The sequence below is a fragment of the Hyperolius riggenbachi genome, chromosome 5 (assembly GCF_040937935.1).
Source record: "Hyperolius riggenbachi isolate aHypRig1 chromosome 5, aHypRig1.pri, whole genome shotgun sequence".
In the NCBI taxonomy this organism is placed as follows: domain Eukaryota; kingdom Metazoa; phylum Chordata; class Amphibia; order Anura; family Hyperoliidae; genus Hyperolius; species Hyperolius riggenbachi.
The window spans coordinates 221101012-221117666 of record NC_090650.1 but is presented as its reverse complement, the minus strand read 5'-3'; the positions used below and the strand labels follow the sequence as shown (position 1 = coordinate 221117666).

The window sequence follows — 16655 nt, the reverse complement described above, 5'->3', positions numbered from 1 at the left end:
CACAGAGCTGCAGGGAATCCACTGAGAATGTTGAGCACATTGAACACAGAGGTGTTGTCTATCACCCATAAACCTGGTTCAGATTGTTCATGAAGAATGTAATAGAGGAAGAATCTCCTCATTCCCCTGCAGAGTGCCTGCACATCACTCTTACATGTACCCACAGTTACATTGCCTAGGGCCTAATAGATGTTCTTTGTTCTGGCCTGTACCTTTTACAAGTACTCTTACTAAGGACTAGTTTTAGTCTATGACTAAAGGGAATAAATATGGCATATGTATGTCTACATATCCTTCTCACTTCAGTTATCTTTTAAAATTCCTAAGCGTTGGCAGTTAAGAGACGAATTACATGTTTCATACTTTCATTCAACAAGATTGTAATCTGCAAATTAGAGGAGTCGGAGTTGGTTGAATCCTAAACTGAGGAGTCGGAGTCGGTGGATTTTTGTACCGACTCCACAGCCCTGGTGCTATATAAATGCATAATAATAATATGGTAGGACATTAGACTAGGACTATGGTAGGATTAGAGTGTGAGCTCCTCTGAGGACAGTCAGTGACATGACTATGTACTCTGTAAAGTGCTGCAGAAGATGTCAGTGCTATATAAATAGATATTAGTAATATAGTAGGAGGTTAGACTATGACTATGGTAGGATTAGATTGTGAGCACAGTTCAATGTTATGACCTCATAGTTCAGCAACATTTGTTTGCATTTCAGAATCTTCCTCTCTGCTGCATTGCAACTTCATGTACATTTGGCTCTATTGCGCGTCATAAGAGTCTATTGGGGGCGCAAAAACTTTCTTTGTCCCCGGGCGCTTCAGTACCTAGCTACGCCTCTGTCACAAACTGCTACCTGAACAGTGATTGCTGCGTGCTCATGATAATAGTTGAATACAGATGCAAAATCGATAAAGTTGAGTGAATAAACAATCAGGCACTGCAGCAGTGTTGGATTTATTCAGTGTTCAATTTCCAGCAATACATTCCAAGTAATATGCTGTATACAGTGGCAGGTGAGTTGGTCACAATCACATAGCTGTTGCACACAGTGACAATTAACAACATAAGAGCAAACATATTTTACCATTGCTATCTGTCCCTCTTTTGGGAAGTATTCCCTTCACTTTTTGGTCATGTGACATATTTTGTCCCCAGTAGGGACGCTGACAGCAATAAACACAGGAAAGAGGTTGTAACCTTTTCTCTCCAACCAAAACATTGAGCTTTAAAAACAATTTTGCTTTCTTGTACACTTTGGAAGGTCCTGCACAAAAAGGAACTAAATGGATACAAATAAGGTTTTACAAGTTGATTATTGTTTCCCCAAAAAATAGCTATAAAATCCCAAATGTTATTCACTAATGAATGGCCGCTATTATACACTTATTATTCTATTTTAAAATATGAAAAAATAGTCAAAAGAAACTTACATAATTTGTCTTAGACTTGTCACTTTGTCCAGATACAGATCTTCTTTATCATTTTACTGGCTTCTATTCACAGCTTTAATCTCTTCATGGACAGCAGCATGAATATTCACACCTGCAGGTTACACAGACAGAAAGATATTCTACTTAAAGTCAGGTATAACCGTATAATAAGCTCAGTCTTTTTTCCACCCAGCACTGTTAAGAGCTGGAGATTCAATGCGCTGTATACCTTTATGTTAGTCCTCTGTGCAATTTAATGCAATGCTAAGTCCATTCACACAACAAAAGAAAGAAATATTCCTTTAATATTTATGGCAGGCAAATAATCCTTTGCAATAAAAATGAGGGAGGTTTTTATATAAAGGCAAATGGCTTTAAAAAGAGTTACATAATGCAAAGAAAAACTTTGACGAGGCATTTATAGCGACAAAAGCAATGACTCAAGCAACTTTTTTTTTTGCGCTTCATACAAGTACAGTAATGATGCCTAGATTGAAATCAAAAAGAGCTTTGGAAGCGAGTGGACCCAACTACTGGATTTAGTTTATTCAGAATGGTTTCTTTTTATTCCCACAGCCCAAAGCAGAAACGAAATCAACCAAATGACAAAAATCATGATCTCTTTCTTTGCCACCTGATTAGCATCCTGAAACTGTCTATTAAATTACTCTTGATACTGGACTCCATGGTGAAGTTTGCTTCAATTTCCAGTGTACTGCCAACTTTTCTAATTCCTGAAAAAAAGAAACTATTTCAAAGATATGTTTCTGCTTCCTGTCCAACAGAACTGGTGATAAAAGCATGCTTTTGTAAAGACCGCTAGAGAAGAACTATTCATTTTTAGTCCTTGGTAAATTGGAAAGAAAACCTTACTCCTTTCTACAGAGTTAGCCTTGGCTCTGCTACCACTCAATACAGAATGCAAGGAAAATAGCATTGATCAATTTGGCTTTTAAAACATATTATTTTCAAAGTGTAAGGCAACTTTCCTGAAGAAAAAAAAAATCCTCATGAAATCTTTTTTATGCACAGAAAAGATTTTTGCAAGCTGCATTAAACTGGCACACATGCAGATTCTCTGGGGTGTCTTATGGAATGCACTGCAATATCTTTCTGGCGTGAGGTAGTAGGTGGGTGTAATTAAAACAACTGAAAATATGTCATCTTTGACTTGAAATGCATATGTGTAGTCCTCATTCATGTAAAATGAATGGATGCAACTATGCTATATTACTTGACTCTGGTGCTTGCATATTCCAAGATTTATGCACACTCACTCTCAAACCTTTATGGCCTTGGCCAATCTCATGTTGGGGAACACATGATATTGCATTTCCAGTTATGACAGTTGGCATAGCCATTTGTAAATGTGCACTGACACTGGCACCACATTGCATCTGGAAATTCCTTAATTCCTCCCAAATAGGAATTTAAATCTTCTCGGGGGGTTATGACATTTTGGAGCAGCTTGGGCCATGCTAGTAGCTTTGCTTTACCTCAGTAAAGCTTTACTTTTGCTTTACCTATTACCTTTACCTTCTCTTTCTGGTTTGGCTTGCTGCCTTTGCCTTGTCTCCTGCCCATGTTTCCACTGGATGTTAAATGACTCTACCTTGATTGCTGCCTGAATTGATCTCTACCTGATACTGATATTGCCTTGACGGCCACGAGCTTCCACCTCTGCCTGATACAAACTCTGCCTAGCCTGCCATCTGCCTCCACATCTTCCTGATGCTGACTTCGCCTTGTCAGCCATCTTCCTGAACATTGGCATGAACTATCCACTCTATATACTTTCCATCCTGGAACTCTAGACTCTCATTTGTGGACTCTCCGTTTCCCTTTGCCCTTAGTGAGACTTGGTAGTCCTTTGCAGCAAAGAAGTTTGCTGTTCATTGGGAGTAGTGGGCTGTTTACCCTAGCAGGACACTCATGTGAATACCAGTGATTACTTTCCCTGGTAGAGTCTGAGCCCACCACTGGTGCTAGGGTCAAGAGGTACCTGTCACCATAACAACACCTAACTCTCTTCTGTTTGATTTTCAGATTTTTTTTTTTACCAGTATAAGAAATTTCTGGCACCAGCAGACTGACATTGAAAGAAAATATTTTGCAGCATTTAATTACAAGATTGTGTGTTTAGTGATTATATAGGTAATTAATGAAACCTTACCTTACTTCTACCGACCTCACAGCTGTTTCAATAACCTCTTAATAGAATATAAAGCATTAAAGGGAATTTTAAGTCAAATAAAAAAAAGATTTTAACTTAACTGGGGCTACTTCCAGCCCCCTGGACTCCTACTGTGCCCATGACCTCCTCCTGATCCCCTCCGGGCAGCGGCGGTCAGTCAGCAGCTACTGCACATGCTTGGTCAATGGCCACACACACACTATTCATGCTCCCATTGCTGGGAGCGTTCTGCACATGCGCAGTATGCATAATTCGCTAATGCACATGCGCAGAATGCTACTGGTGCTGGGAGCACAACCGGAGTGCCCGCTGCTCGGGGCTGCACATGCGCAGTAGCCGCCAACTGGCAGTGACAGTCCTGGTTTGCAGTGGTCACCAACACTGCCTGGAGGGGATAAGGAGGACGGTGTGGGCACAGGAGTCCAGGGGGCTGGAATGAGACCCAGGTAAGTTAAAATCTTTTTTTTTTTAAGATTCCCTTTAAGCTAGCCATACACGCATCAATGTTTCTGCTAAATTTCTGGCCGATAGATCTAGATCTACCAAACTAAGTTTGCTCAGTAGAGCAGGAATCAATCGCTATTCATTCAAATTCCAATTGAATAGTGATCAATTAGCTTGGCATGTCAGACCATATTAAGCTCATGTGGGACTAGCTTAAGACCAGTGCAAACCTATTAATTGTGGTGTGATGCGGCGCAGAAATCAGCCTTCATATGACCCTGTACCGCAGTGGGCAACACGGTCATATGCATAGCGCTGCCTCCCAGCTAGTGATGTGCTCCCTGCTTGGCAGGAAGTACATCATTGAGATTCCCATTGGTCCACTCATATGCGCCGCACCATGCTCCCATCATGCACACTTACTGCGTCACCCATTGACTTGCATTACTGCATAATCAACATGATGGATCATGCGGTAATGCACTGCAGCCTTTGCATTGGCATTGCAGCAATTTGGATATTTCCAGTGCACTAGGATTGCCTGGAGTGTGCAAGTCTGACTTGCATGGCCCTTGCGGCGGAGATGCGGTGGGGAAGAGTAACGCGGTGCGACACAGTGTGCAGGTAGAAGCAGTGGATCTGTATCTCAACACTATGATTGGTTCTCATTGCAACATTTTCAGAAGTACAAAGAAAGCAAAAGAAGAGGCTTTATTCCTCCCTCATTTGCATTGCTGCTCTCCCCTCTCCCTCTCAGCCTAATTAGTAGAATGTGACAACAACGAGTCACTCACTTCACACTTGCAAAACAGATAGATATGAACCCTAGTGCAGAGCTCACAGTAGCTCTTTTGCACCTGTGTTACTAAGAACAGCTAATGAATACCTTACATTATGTGTACATTAATTATGTGTACATTAATTCTGTCTGTAGATGGATTTTTGTTTTGACCAGAAATGTAGTTTATGCTTTGCATGTAGGTGTGTGTATCACTAGACATTGGGTGGCACGGCGAAGTGGTTAGTGCTCTCGCCTTGCAGCATTGGATCCCCGGTTCGAATCCCAGCCAGATCAACATCTGCAAGGAGTTTGTATGTTCTCCCTGTGTCTATGTGGGTTTCCTCCGGGCACTCCAGTTTCTCCCCACATCTCCAAAAAACACAGGTAAGTTACTTGGCTTCCCCCTAAATTGGCCTTGGACTATGATACGTGCACTACATGATACATACATAGACCTATGACTATGGTAGGATGACTATGGTAGGGACTAGATTGTAAGCCCCTCTGAGGGACAGTTAGTGACAAGACAATATACTCTGTACAGCTCTGTGTAATATGTCGGTGCTATATAAATACTTAAAATAAATAAATACATTGGAAGCCCATCACTATATCTTCCTTATGCTGTAATTTGATGTAGTTTTTCCAGTTTCCAGTTTAGATAATATAATACAAGCTGACCAATGAGAAGATGTGCTAGCCCCCACTATCTCATTGCTTCTCATAGCAAATCTGAGTGGGAAGGGACTCTACTTTTGCTCAATGAAAATGAGCAGATTTAAGTACTTCAAATTTGTCAAGATTAGCTTAGCAATGTCTTCTGAAGTGTCACTTCACAATTATATGCATGGTACCAAGTGACATTTTGTTAGTACATGTAGAAAGTATTATTATATTTAGTATTTATATAGCACTGACATATTCTGCAGAGTATTTAGTCTTGTCAGTAACTGTCCCTCAGAGGAGCACAAAATCTAATCCATACCATAGTCATATGTCCATTGTATTCTAAGGCCGATTTAGGGTCAAGCCACTTAGCTTATGTGTATGTTTTGGGAATGTGGGAGGAAACTTGAATGCCTGGAGGAAACCCACACAGACACAGGGAGAACATACAAACTTCTTGCTGATAGTGCCCTGACTGGGATTTAAACCAGGGACTTGGTGCTGAAGAGTATATATTTTATGCTAGTTTTTAGAAATAGCCTCCTTAGTGTATATTGTAAAAAAAATATAATGGCATACCTTATTTTTGCAGAGATGTTGCATGTATTTGTGTTTGCTACTCTCAATTTTTTTCAGTCAGTGGTGGCAGAGCACACATCCTAATATTACCTCATATTATGTATAACATTGGATGTTTATCCTTCAACGTCTGTTTTTACAGACACAGAGGCCAGGTAAATTTAACCTGTACAGGACCACCCCATGCCGCTGGGCGTGGCCGCGGCGGCAGCTCCAGGACCGACTAACGCCGATTGGCGTCAAGTCCTGGGGCTGCAGTTTGCAGGAGATCGCGCGCAGGCTGCACGCGCATCTCCTGCTCAGGGGGTGGAGCTCCGCCCTACCTTCAGTCTCCGAGTGGCGATTGCCGCTCGGGAGACTGTTAGACGCCGAAACCGCTGGCTTTACTGTTAGTACAGCGCAGTGCAGATCAGCAGCAGCGCTGTACTGGGGACAGCTGTGTGACAAGAGAGCGATCGGCTCTCATAGGCAGAAGCCTATGACAGCCGATGGCCTGGATTGGCCAGATGGGGGGAGGGAGGGGATTCTTCAAAACAATAAATAAAGTTAATAGTAAAAAAAAACAAAAAAATACACACATAAATATTTATTAAAAAAAAAATAAACACACTTGGGACGGTTCAATCAGACCCCACCAACAGAGAGCTCTGTTGGTGGGGGGAAAAGAGGGGGGGGGGGGAATAACTCGTGTGCTGTGTTGTGCGGCCCTGCAGCTTGGCCTTAAAGCTGCAGTGGCCATTTTATTAAAAATGTGCCTGGTCTTTAGGGGGGTTTACCACTGTGGTCCTCAAGTGGTTAAAAAGAATGGATACCAGTATTTTCTGAAAACATTTAACCCACAATGCGTAAATATATTAAAGTGTAGCAAAAAAACACCTTCAAAAATAGATTCTTCCATATTTTTTATGCAGAAATGCCTGATATATACAAAGTATTTTTTTGCTAAGTACGTACCGTAGGGACCACAAAAAGTTGCACCATGTGACCTTTTAGAGAACACTGTACAGCACTTATGCTGAGGCTCTGAGGTAAACACAATGGTAAAAATCCTGCCAAACTTACATCAATCACACCATTCACTAAACAAGAGCCGCTAAGGTTTAAAATAAAACATTTGGATTGTTTTTTTGTGTGAAATTTGATGGAAAGTATAACAAAATAAATAAATACCGGTACATGTTTTACTCAGGTATGTCAGTTTTCTTGTTGAAGTTTTATGTTGTTGTTCAGAATGTGTTGTTGTTGTAGAAATGCACCTCAAGAATGTTTTTGATGACTTCTAGTGAATAAACTAATACCCCAAACATGTGGCTAGTTTATTTGTGGGGTGCATTGCAAGGAAAAGATGTATCATTTGGCCTTTTAGAGAACACAGATAACAAGGCCTTTTTTTCTTTTGCAGAAGCACTTTTGCATAAGCTCACTTCTTTAAAGTGAACACTGTAATATACATTAATGGGTGCATTGAATATTTTAGTTCATGGATTGTGAAATGGCTCCTGATCCCAGCTGAGATACATAAGTTGTTGGGTAATGTTGGAATTTAAGTATGATATGCTTGAATTCGGAGCCCGCAGTTACTTTAGATAACTGGTCTTAGTAAAAGGACTTGCTAAGCAGATTTTCTTTTTAAGGAAGATTTCTCGTAGAGAGAAATAGAGGCATTTCTAGAAGCATGATGTAGAACATTGTGCTGTGTCTCCCACAAGGCCGGAGCGCGGTATCAGCTTGAGGTGTACTGGCATCCAGGCTGCAGCTGGGTAAACATCAAGTGTTTTCATATTTCCTAAAGGTAAAACAATGGCCAGGGAACAGAAAACAATGTTCTCCTAAGAACAAGGGGACAGGTCACTGGAAAGGGGGGTTTTCCAGTGCATGCGCAGTAAAGACTGTGCTGGTCATTCTATCACATGGTCTTGCCAGCCTATGGCAGGCTGAGGAGATGACTGAAAATGGACTCCACCCAAACAGCTTGACTGGCTGTTTATAAGGAATAGATGGTCTAGGGGAAAGCACTTCCACTTCCACTTAATGTCTATTAACTTCCTTACTTCTTATAACATCATTTATTCGTATGCTGTACATAGCCAAGTACTGTCCTTCCACAACATAGCATAGATGTTAATAAGATAAAGCCTGGTCAATTCACAAGGGATGGACCAAGAGCATGGAATGCTTAAGATGACTTACTACAAATTGATTGCTTCGCTGTGGTAACGAACATGTAACGAAAATTGCTGATGAACACATCTGTATATCCTTTTTGCTGAAAAAACTCCTTAAACTTTGAAGATGTCTAACAGTTCTATCTCCTTTGCTGTTGCTTTGATGAGTGTCAAGTTAACACACGTTCTGTGATATGGTGCCAAACAAAGGTGTAGCGTTGTTGCCCATAGCAGCCAACAAATATTTATTACATGGAACAACTAGTCTCTGGCAATGGATATTGTGGGTATGGTAGGTACTGTGATAGTAATGGGTAAGGCCTCATTCAGATCATTCAACGCGATCGGAACACAACGCGTATGATCGCATGTCATCTGTGCTACTATGCGCTGCAGATCCCATTCACTACATGAATGGGATCTGCGCCATGATTCCCAAAAATGCATGCAGCAGTGCGCAGCGGATATGATGGGAACGGTAGAAGGACTGTCTATGCCCTTCTACCGTTTTGCGTGTCGAACACTAAATGTGCTGCCAAAACATGTATAGTCTGAACGAGCCCTAAGGGATCACTATGATCAGTTATTTTCCTGGTCCCTATCAGGACATGTCAAGTGTTACTTGACAGGTGAACCTCCATTTCAAGGGGTGTGCGATTGCAGCTGGAATGAATCGAGTCAAGTGATTGAAATCTATGCCCTGACCCGTATGTGAACATGATTCAATTTAAAGGGAAACAATGGCAGTTACATGGTTGTTCAGGGACAATATTCAGAAGCCTACATAATAAAGATTGTGCAATGGTAGCTATAGACAGCCAGGTTCTAGGTAGCTGTAGCATCCTGACTACATGTGTACCTCACATTAAAAGTGGTCTACAGGGCATATAAATGAAATCCACCCATGTTTAAAGGGAAAAAATGTATTGCGAATATAGACTATGTACAAGGTTTGATATGAACAATTTGAGCTTTTCTGATTTCATTTGCTCTTAATCTGTATGCCGTGTAAAGGTGTTAAAGCAATGTTAAAAGAAGGTGTAAAATTTACCACATTCTAAGTTATGTGCTGTGAACCTCTTTCTTCTAATTAGCTGTTTCTACAGAAATCACATTTCAGTTGGCGTAGAAGATAAAGATGGAAAAATACATTCTTACAATTGTGTATATATGCCTACATACAGATATGGTCAAGCAGGCTTGGAGTCAAATGTTTGAGTTTGAAAGTTTCTGGGTGAGAGTGATACCCATGGGTGTTTAAAGAGACATCCTCCTCAGTTGTTAAGGTATAACTCAGTACTGTTAATTTATCTGTTATTTTATCTAAATTATAAAAATGAATTACATTTGACATTTTGTTTTGATTATGTTATATATTTCCTGCCTCCCTAATCTCCATCTTCACAATACAAATATCTCACTGCTCTGATCTTTTTTGGTATCTAAGCTCATATTGAATACTATACTTTGTTTGAAATTGTATGCCACGGTATAAAACTGCATGCATTATATGCCGTAGCAATGTATTGAGTGGACTTAGTTTTCTCTCTATGCCTCCTTAAAGAGAATCTGTATTGTTAAAATCGCACAAAAGTAAACATACCAGTGCATTAGGGGACATCTCCTATTACCCTCTGTCACAATTCCGCTGCTCCCCGCCGCATTAAAAGTGGTTAAAAACAGTTTTAAAAAGTTTGTTTATAAACAAACAAAATGGCCACCAAAACAGGAAGTAGGTTGATGTACAGTATGTCCACACATAGAAAATACATCCATACACAAGCAGGCTGTATACAGCCTTCCTTTTTAATCTCAAGAGATCATTTGTGTGTTTCTTTCCCCCTGCAGCTATCTTCCACTGAAGTGTCAGGCTGTTTCTTCCTGCAGAGTGCAGACAGCTCTGCCTGTATGTAATTCCTCAGTATGTGAAAGCCCAGCCAGCTCAGAGGAGGATTTATCCAGCTTGTAAAAGATAATAGAGCAGAGAGAAGCTGCACTAATCTAAATAACACACAGGCAGTGTGCAGAGAGGAGCCTGGAGGGGGAAGATGCATCACAGAACCACAACACTGAAGAACTTGGCAGCCTTCCAGACACAGGCTGACAAGTCTGACAGGAGAGAGATAAGTTGAATTATTACAGAGATGGTAATAGTAGAACGTGCTGCAGTAAGCCATAGCACATTAGAATAGATTTTGGAACTTGTAGGATGGAAGAAAACCGGATGAAATTTTTGTTACGGAGTCTCTTTAAATGCATTAAAAACAGTAAAACCCTTTTGTGAGTAGTTTATTATTGGGAGGAACGATTCAGCTTGCCATACTTTTTTGTGTAAAATATTTATTTTGTCTGAATGAATCTATATCTGAGCTACATAAATAAGTACCAGTGTGATCATATTCCTAATAAATAGGAACAGAGGAGAAATAAGAAATCAAATACTGAGAGAGATGATTATTATTTTATTAGATATTAAAGTGACCTTGAAGTGTAAAAATGCCTCTAGGGCAGGTTTTCCCAACCCATGTGCCGTGACACATTAATGTGTTGCAGCAGCCTCAGGTATGTGTCGCCGCCCCGCTCTGTCTCCTTTGCACGCTGCTGTAATCTGCCTCTGCTCTTTGTAGAGTTAGAGCAGGGCTACAAGAAAATGGCCACCAATGTCCACATATGTGGATATCGTCGGCCATTTTGTTGTAGACCTGCTCTAACTATAAAGTAAACAGGGAGCAGAGAGCACAGAAGCGGGAGACAGAGCAGGCACTGAAAAGAGACATTAGCACTGGAATACACGGAGCTGGTGAGTGATCTGCGGCCACCTGCACACTCTACTGGGTGCAGCTACACCTGACTTTCTATACTGGGTGCACCTACACCTGACGTTCTATACTGGATGCACCTACACATGACTTCCTATGCTTGGGGCTCCTACACCTGATTTTATATACTGGGTGCACCTACACCTGGACTCTCTATACTGGATGCACCTACACCTGGACTTTTTATACTGGATGCACCTACACCTGACTTCCTATGCTTGGGGCTCCTACACCTGGAGTTGTACTTTGTACTGGTTGAACTCGATGGACGTATGTCTTTTTTCAACCAAAATAACTATGTAACTATGTAACCTGATTTTATATACTGGGTGCACCTAAACCTAACTTTCTATACTGGGGGCACCTATGCTTGGCTAGGTATACTGATTGCAGCTACATAGTATACTGATTGCACCTAGATACCTATACTGAGGGCACCTACATACTGTTTGTGCTGCGCACAGGTGCACTAGCAACTTTCAGCTCGTGGTCTAGTGGAAATAGCTGACCCTGATCAGGTCCTCTGCTGCTGTGCAGGTGTGAGCCATTTGCACCTGCGGCACTAGAGCGGACCAGATCGGGCTCAGCTATTTCCGCTGAAGCCCAAGCAGGAAGTCATTTGCCTGTACAGATAGGCCACTGTTCTTTGTTATTGTTTCATTCCAGGCTGCCAGCACTGGATCAGGCTAGCTGAGGAGGATGAGGGAAGCCTCAGTAGGATCCAGAGACTTCCCACTCTCGAGGTAACTAAGCATCTGTTTGTTTTGTTTTTTTAACTTACAGATTCCTTTTAATCTCAGACAAACCATTTAATAATACTTGCAGTATGTGATTTTTTTAAAATTTGTTTTCAATAGAAATGGTATTCCATGTTACTGTGTAACAATTATCCAGCCTCTTATTGCACCAAAAGACATGCAACAAGTATAGATCAACAGATGTTTGCAACATAATGGTGTACGTGTGTGATAATCAAAAAACCTCACAAAGATCTACCAGCACCATTTCTGTGTCTTTATATTGAGTTTCTCTTTTAATTTTTTCCATTTTCTTTTTCCCTCTTTTTATCTCACATTTGGATTTTGCTTTTCATTTATGCATTTGGAAACATAGAAGTTACAAATTATGTCAGTTCATAAACAACATGTATTCTGTGTTGAACAATAAAGCTTAAAACCCTGATTTAACCATGGGAATTTTCATTGTTAGCAAAGGGGAATTGAGAACCATCCTCACACAATTTCTGTATTTGATGCAATTGTTCCAGAAACATTCCCTTTGGAGAAGTCAGTTTCATGACCAAAAGATCTTGCACAAAACATAGAGCTGCCTCAAGAGTGGCAGTTGCTCCCCCAACACAGAGCAGATCATCTGACCATGTGCTTCTGAGAAACTGAACTTTTGTGCCAGCACTGCGGCTACAGGTCTGTAGCACTCCACTCTGCTTATTGTGCAACAGGTCTATATGTATAATAGGTCTATAAGTCTAATAATAAGTCTCCCAAATGTGTTTTTAAAAATGCACAAGCATATGTAGCTCTCATCAACCTGCGCTGTCTGAAATAAGAAACCATTGCTGTAACGCAACCCTTTTATAAAGACACTAAGGGGAGTCTTTGAAGGGAAAACACTAAACAGAGATGAAAATAACAGGGATATAAGACTTCTTTGAGCTATAGTATCAGACTAGTCAGAAAGACTTCATCTTCAGGTAGCAGAGAGGAGGTTAGAAGGACTGCTCTGTGCTCATACTGAATGGTGCCCTCTCCTGGTGGGTGCGCCTTGACTATTTCATCTGTTTCATGAGTAGATGGAACCCTGTAGCAGTCAGTCTGAGTGGTGCTGGGAAGGTACATGAAATCCTATGAGAGGAGAAAGCGGTTTCCTTAGATGGACTGTGGCCACCATTTTTTATAGGGCATGCATTATATTGGATGCCATCTGGTCTCATGGAATATGCCTCACATAGCGATGATTGTAACCTGATAATTACGATTACGGAAAATTACGCATACATTTTCGCAATTACGCATACATGTAATTACAAATTCGTAGTTCAATTGACTTTTTGTAATCATTCGTAATTACGCATTAATTTACACGTAATTTTGTGCCGACTGGTGGTGAATAGCAAAGCTTCCATACATGCTATTGCTACCAAAATTGCTACAAATGTTAAGGAGAATATTGGGTATAAGGGATAAAAATAATTTTTCAAAAAAGACCTTGTAGTTTTGGAGAAAAGAGATTTTGAAAATGCAAAGAAAAATGATTTTTAAATCTAGAAAAATGACAGTTCAAAAACCATTTTTTTGGTATTTTTAAAATCGATTTTCTCAAAAACTACAAGGTCTTTTTGAACAATTATTTTGTAACTTGTACCCACTATTTTTCTTAACATATGCAACATGCTTTGCTACTTACCGCTAAAGTCGGCACGAAATTACGTGTAAATTATGCTTAAATTCATGCGTAATTATGATTGGGAACATTTAACTACAAAATTGCTTACACTATTCCCCTGAAATTTCACATTAAGATTATGATGCGTAATTGCGTATAACGATGTATAATTCCGCATGTGCGTAATTTCTTCTCATCACTAGCCTCACCCCAATCACTCTTTAACCTCCTGCCGACTGCGTCACGCCAATGGTCGTAGGCCCCAGGACCGCCTAACGCCAATTGGCGTAAAGTCCTGGGGCTCTGTTTTGCAGGAGATCGCGCGCAGGCTTGCGCGCGCATCTCCTGCTTGGGGGGCGGAGCTCCACCCCGCCTATAGTCTCCGAGCGGCTATTGCCGCTCGGGAGATTGTTAGACGGCGTGATCGCCATCTATTTACATGGTGCAGCGCTGCACTGGGGACAGCCGTGTGACACGGCTGTCTCCCTGGGGGACAAGAGAGCGATTGGCTCTCAGAGGCAGAAGCCTATGACAGCAGATCGCCATAATTGGCTGGCTGTGGGGAGGGAGGGAGGGTATTTAAAGAAACAGTTTTTTTTTTTAAAACAACAAACACTAATATTTTATTATAAAAAAACTAAATATGGGGGGAGCGATCAGACCCCACCAACAGAGAGCTCTGTTGGTGGGGAGAAAAGGCGGGGGTGGGGGGGGTCACTTGTGTGCTGTGTTGTGCGGCCCTGCAAGTTGCAGTGGCCAATTTTACTAAAAATGGCCTGGTCACTAGGGGGGTTTAGCCCTGCAGTCCTCAAGGGGTTAAAGAGAACCTGAACTACAAATAAAAATTCAGAATAACCATATACAGGTCATACTTACCTCCTGTGTAGTCTACTCCTTAATCTCTTTCTCCACTTCTGCGTCCCATTTGTCCACTGTGATCAATGGAATTCTCCGCCCTCCATTTTGAAAATGGCCATTACCCCCTAACAGCTTCCTGGTCAGCACACTGTTAAACTGTAATATCACCCACTTGAGCCATAGGGAAACATGGACATTAATAAACATAGAACAAAGAATTGAACTGACTCTTGGGTGCATGCAGAAATATTCTTAATTATTTATTTTGAATAATTTAATTAGATCAATAAAGTAAAAAAAGATTAAGTATCAAAAATTGCATGGATATACAGACACAATACACAACAAATACATAACAAATACACACATACAAAAACACTCTTAAAAATTGGACAAAATATCCCAATTGAAGGGAGGCTGCAGTCCTCCTGACCTGGCCAGTTAAATGGTTTCTGTGGTGCTCACAAAGTGACACTGTCACCTAATGAGCAATTGTAACCACATATGTTGGTAACTCAAAATTGCAATTCGCCAAACTCCAAAAAATGCTCTAAAAAGCTCAAAAAATGCTCTAAAAAGCTCCAAAAATGCTCCAAAAAGCCCAAAAAATGCTCAAAAATGCCCATATGCAGCCAATCAATTAATTGCTGGAAAGAGTCCCGCCATGTATTATGAATGCAGGTAGTCCTGGACCCAATCGCAGTCACCCAGGAAGTCCACAAATCCGTGGGACTAATGTGTGCAGTCACCGTAGTGTAAAGCCTCTCTTAGCCCAGAGAAAAAGTTCCAGCACAGACAGGGATATCAATACATGCATCAAAACACCAATGTGGATGGTTCAAATGTAATCCAAGATGCAGTTAGATCAGCAGACATTGATAGCAGCAAAGCAGGCAAGCTGGGTTAGCTGGATTAGAAATCAGCAGTTTGGGAGCAATTAGGATGGTTCAAATGTAATCCAAAATGCAGTTAGATCAGCAGACATTGATAGCAACAAAGCAGGCAAGCTGAGTTAGCTGGATTAGAAATCAGCAGTTTGAGAGCAGTTAGGAGGCAGTTCACAAGCGCTGCATGAAATAATGCATAGTTACCATCCAATGTGGATGAGCCCAAGGAAGTACAGGCCTCTAATCCAAAATGCAGTTAGATCAGCAAACATTGATGTAAAAACACTTGGTAGTGGCAAAGCAAAAAAGCTAGATTAGCTGGATTAGCAAGCAGCAGTTTCTGGGCAGTTATAAGGCAGTTCATGAGCGCTGCATGGAGTAATGCATAGTTACCATCCAGTGTAGATGACCCCAGGGAAGTACAGGGTCTCTGGCTTACAGGAAGATTGCTGGGATACAGTCCATGAATAGACGCATAAGTGTCGACATGTTTCGCCGTTGCCAATGACGGCCTCTTCCAAGACAGCGTCCTTACAGCTCTGTAAGGACGCTGTCTTGGAAGAGGCCGTCATTGGCAACGGCGAAACATGTCGACACTTATGCGTCTATTCATGGACTGTATCCCAGCAATCTTCCTGTAAGCCAGAGACCCTGTACTTCCCTGGGGTCATCTACACTGGATGGTAACTATGCATTACTCCATGCAGCGCTCATGAACTGCCTTATAACTGCCCAGAAACTGCTGCTTGCTAATCCAGCTAATCTAGCTTTTTTGCTTTGCCACTACCAAGTGTTTTTACATCAATGTTTGCTGATCTAACTGCATTTTGGATTAGAGGCCTGTACTTCCTTGGGCTCATCCACATTGGATGGTAACTATGCATTATTTCATGCAGCGCTTGTGAACTGCCTCCTAACTGCTCTCAAACTGCTGATTTCTAATCCAGCTAACTCAGCTTGCCTGCTTTGTTGCTATCAATGTCTGCTGATCTAACTGCATTTTGGATTACATTTGAACCATCCTAATTGCTCCCAAACTGCTGATTTCTAATCCAGCTAACCCAGCTTGCCTGCTTTGCTGCTATCAATGTCTGCTGATCTAACTGCATCTTGGATTACATTTGAACCATCCACATTGGTGTTTTGATGCATGTATTGATATCCCTGTCTGTGCTGGAACTTTTTCTCTGGGCTAAGAGAGGCTTTACACTACGGTGACTGCACACATTAGTCCCACGGATTTGTGGACTTCCTGGGTGACTGCGATTGGGTCCAGGACTACCTGCATTCATAATACATGGCGGGACTCTTTCCAGCAATTAATTGATTGGCTGCATATGGGCATTTTTGAGCATTTTTTGGGCTTTTTGGAGCATTTTTGGAGCTTTTTAGAGCATTTTTTGAGCTTTTTAGAGCATT

At 41.3% G+C, this 16655-nt stretch overlaps 1 protein-coding gene across 2 annotated transcripts in view; it reads right to left on the bottom strand.

Moving 5' to 3' along the window:
• Window positions 1–16655, bottom strand: part of LOC137518602 (poly(rC)-binding protein 3-like) — a 1088021-nt gene that overhangs the window by 945516 nt on the left and 125850 nt on the right. For both annotated transcript variants that reach the window (XM_068236676.1, XM_068236680.1), the window contains exon 2: window positions 1441–1552. The gene's annotated coding sequence lies outside the window, so the exon portion shown is untranslated. The remainder of the gene's footprint in view (window positions 1–1440; window positions 1553–16655) is intronic.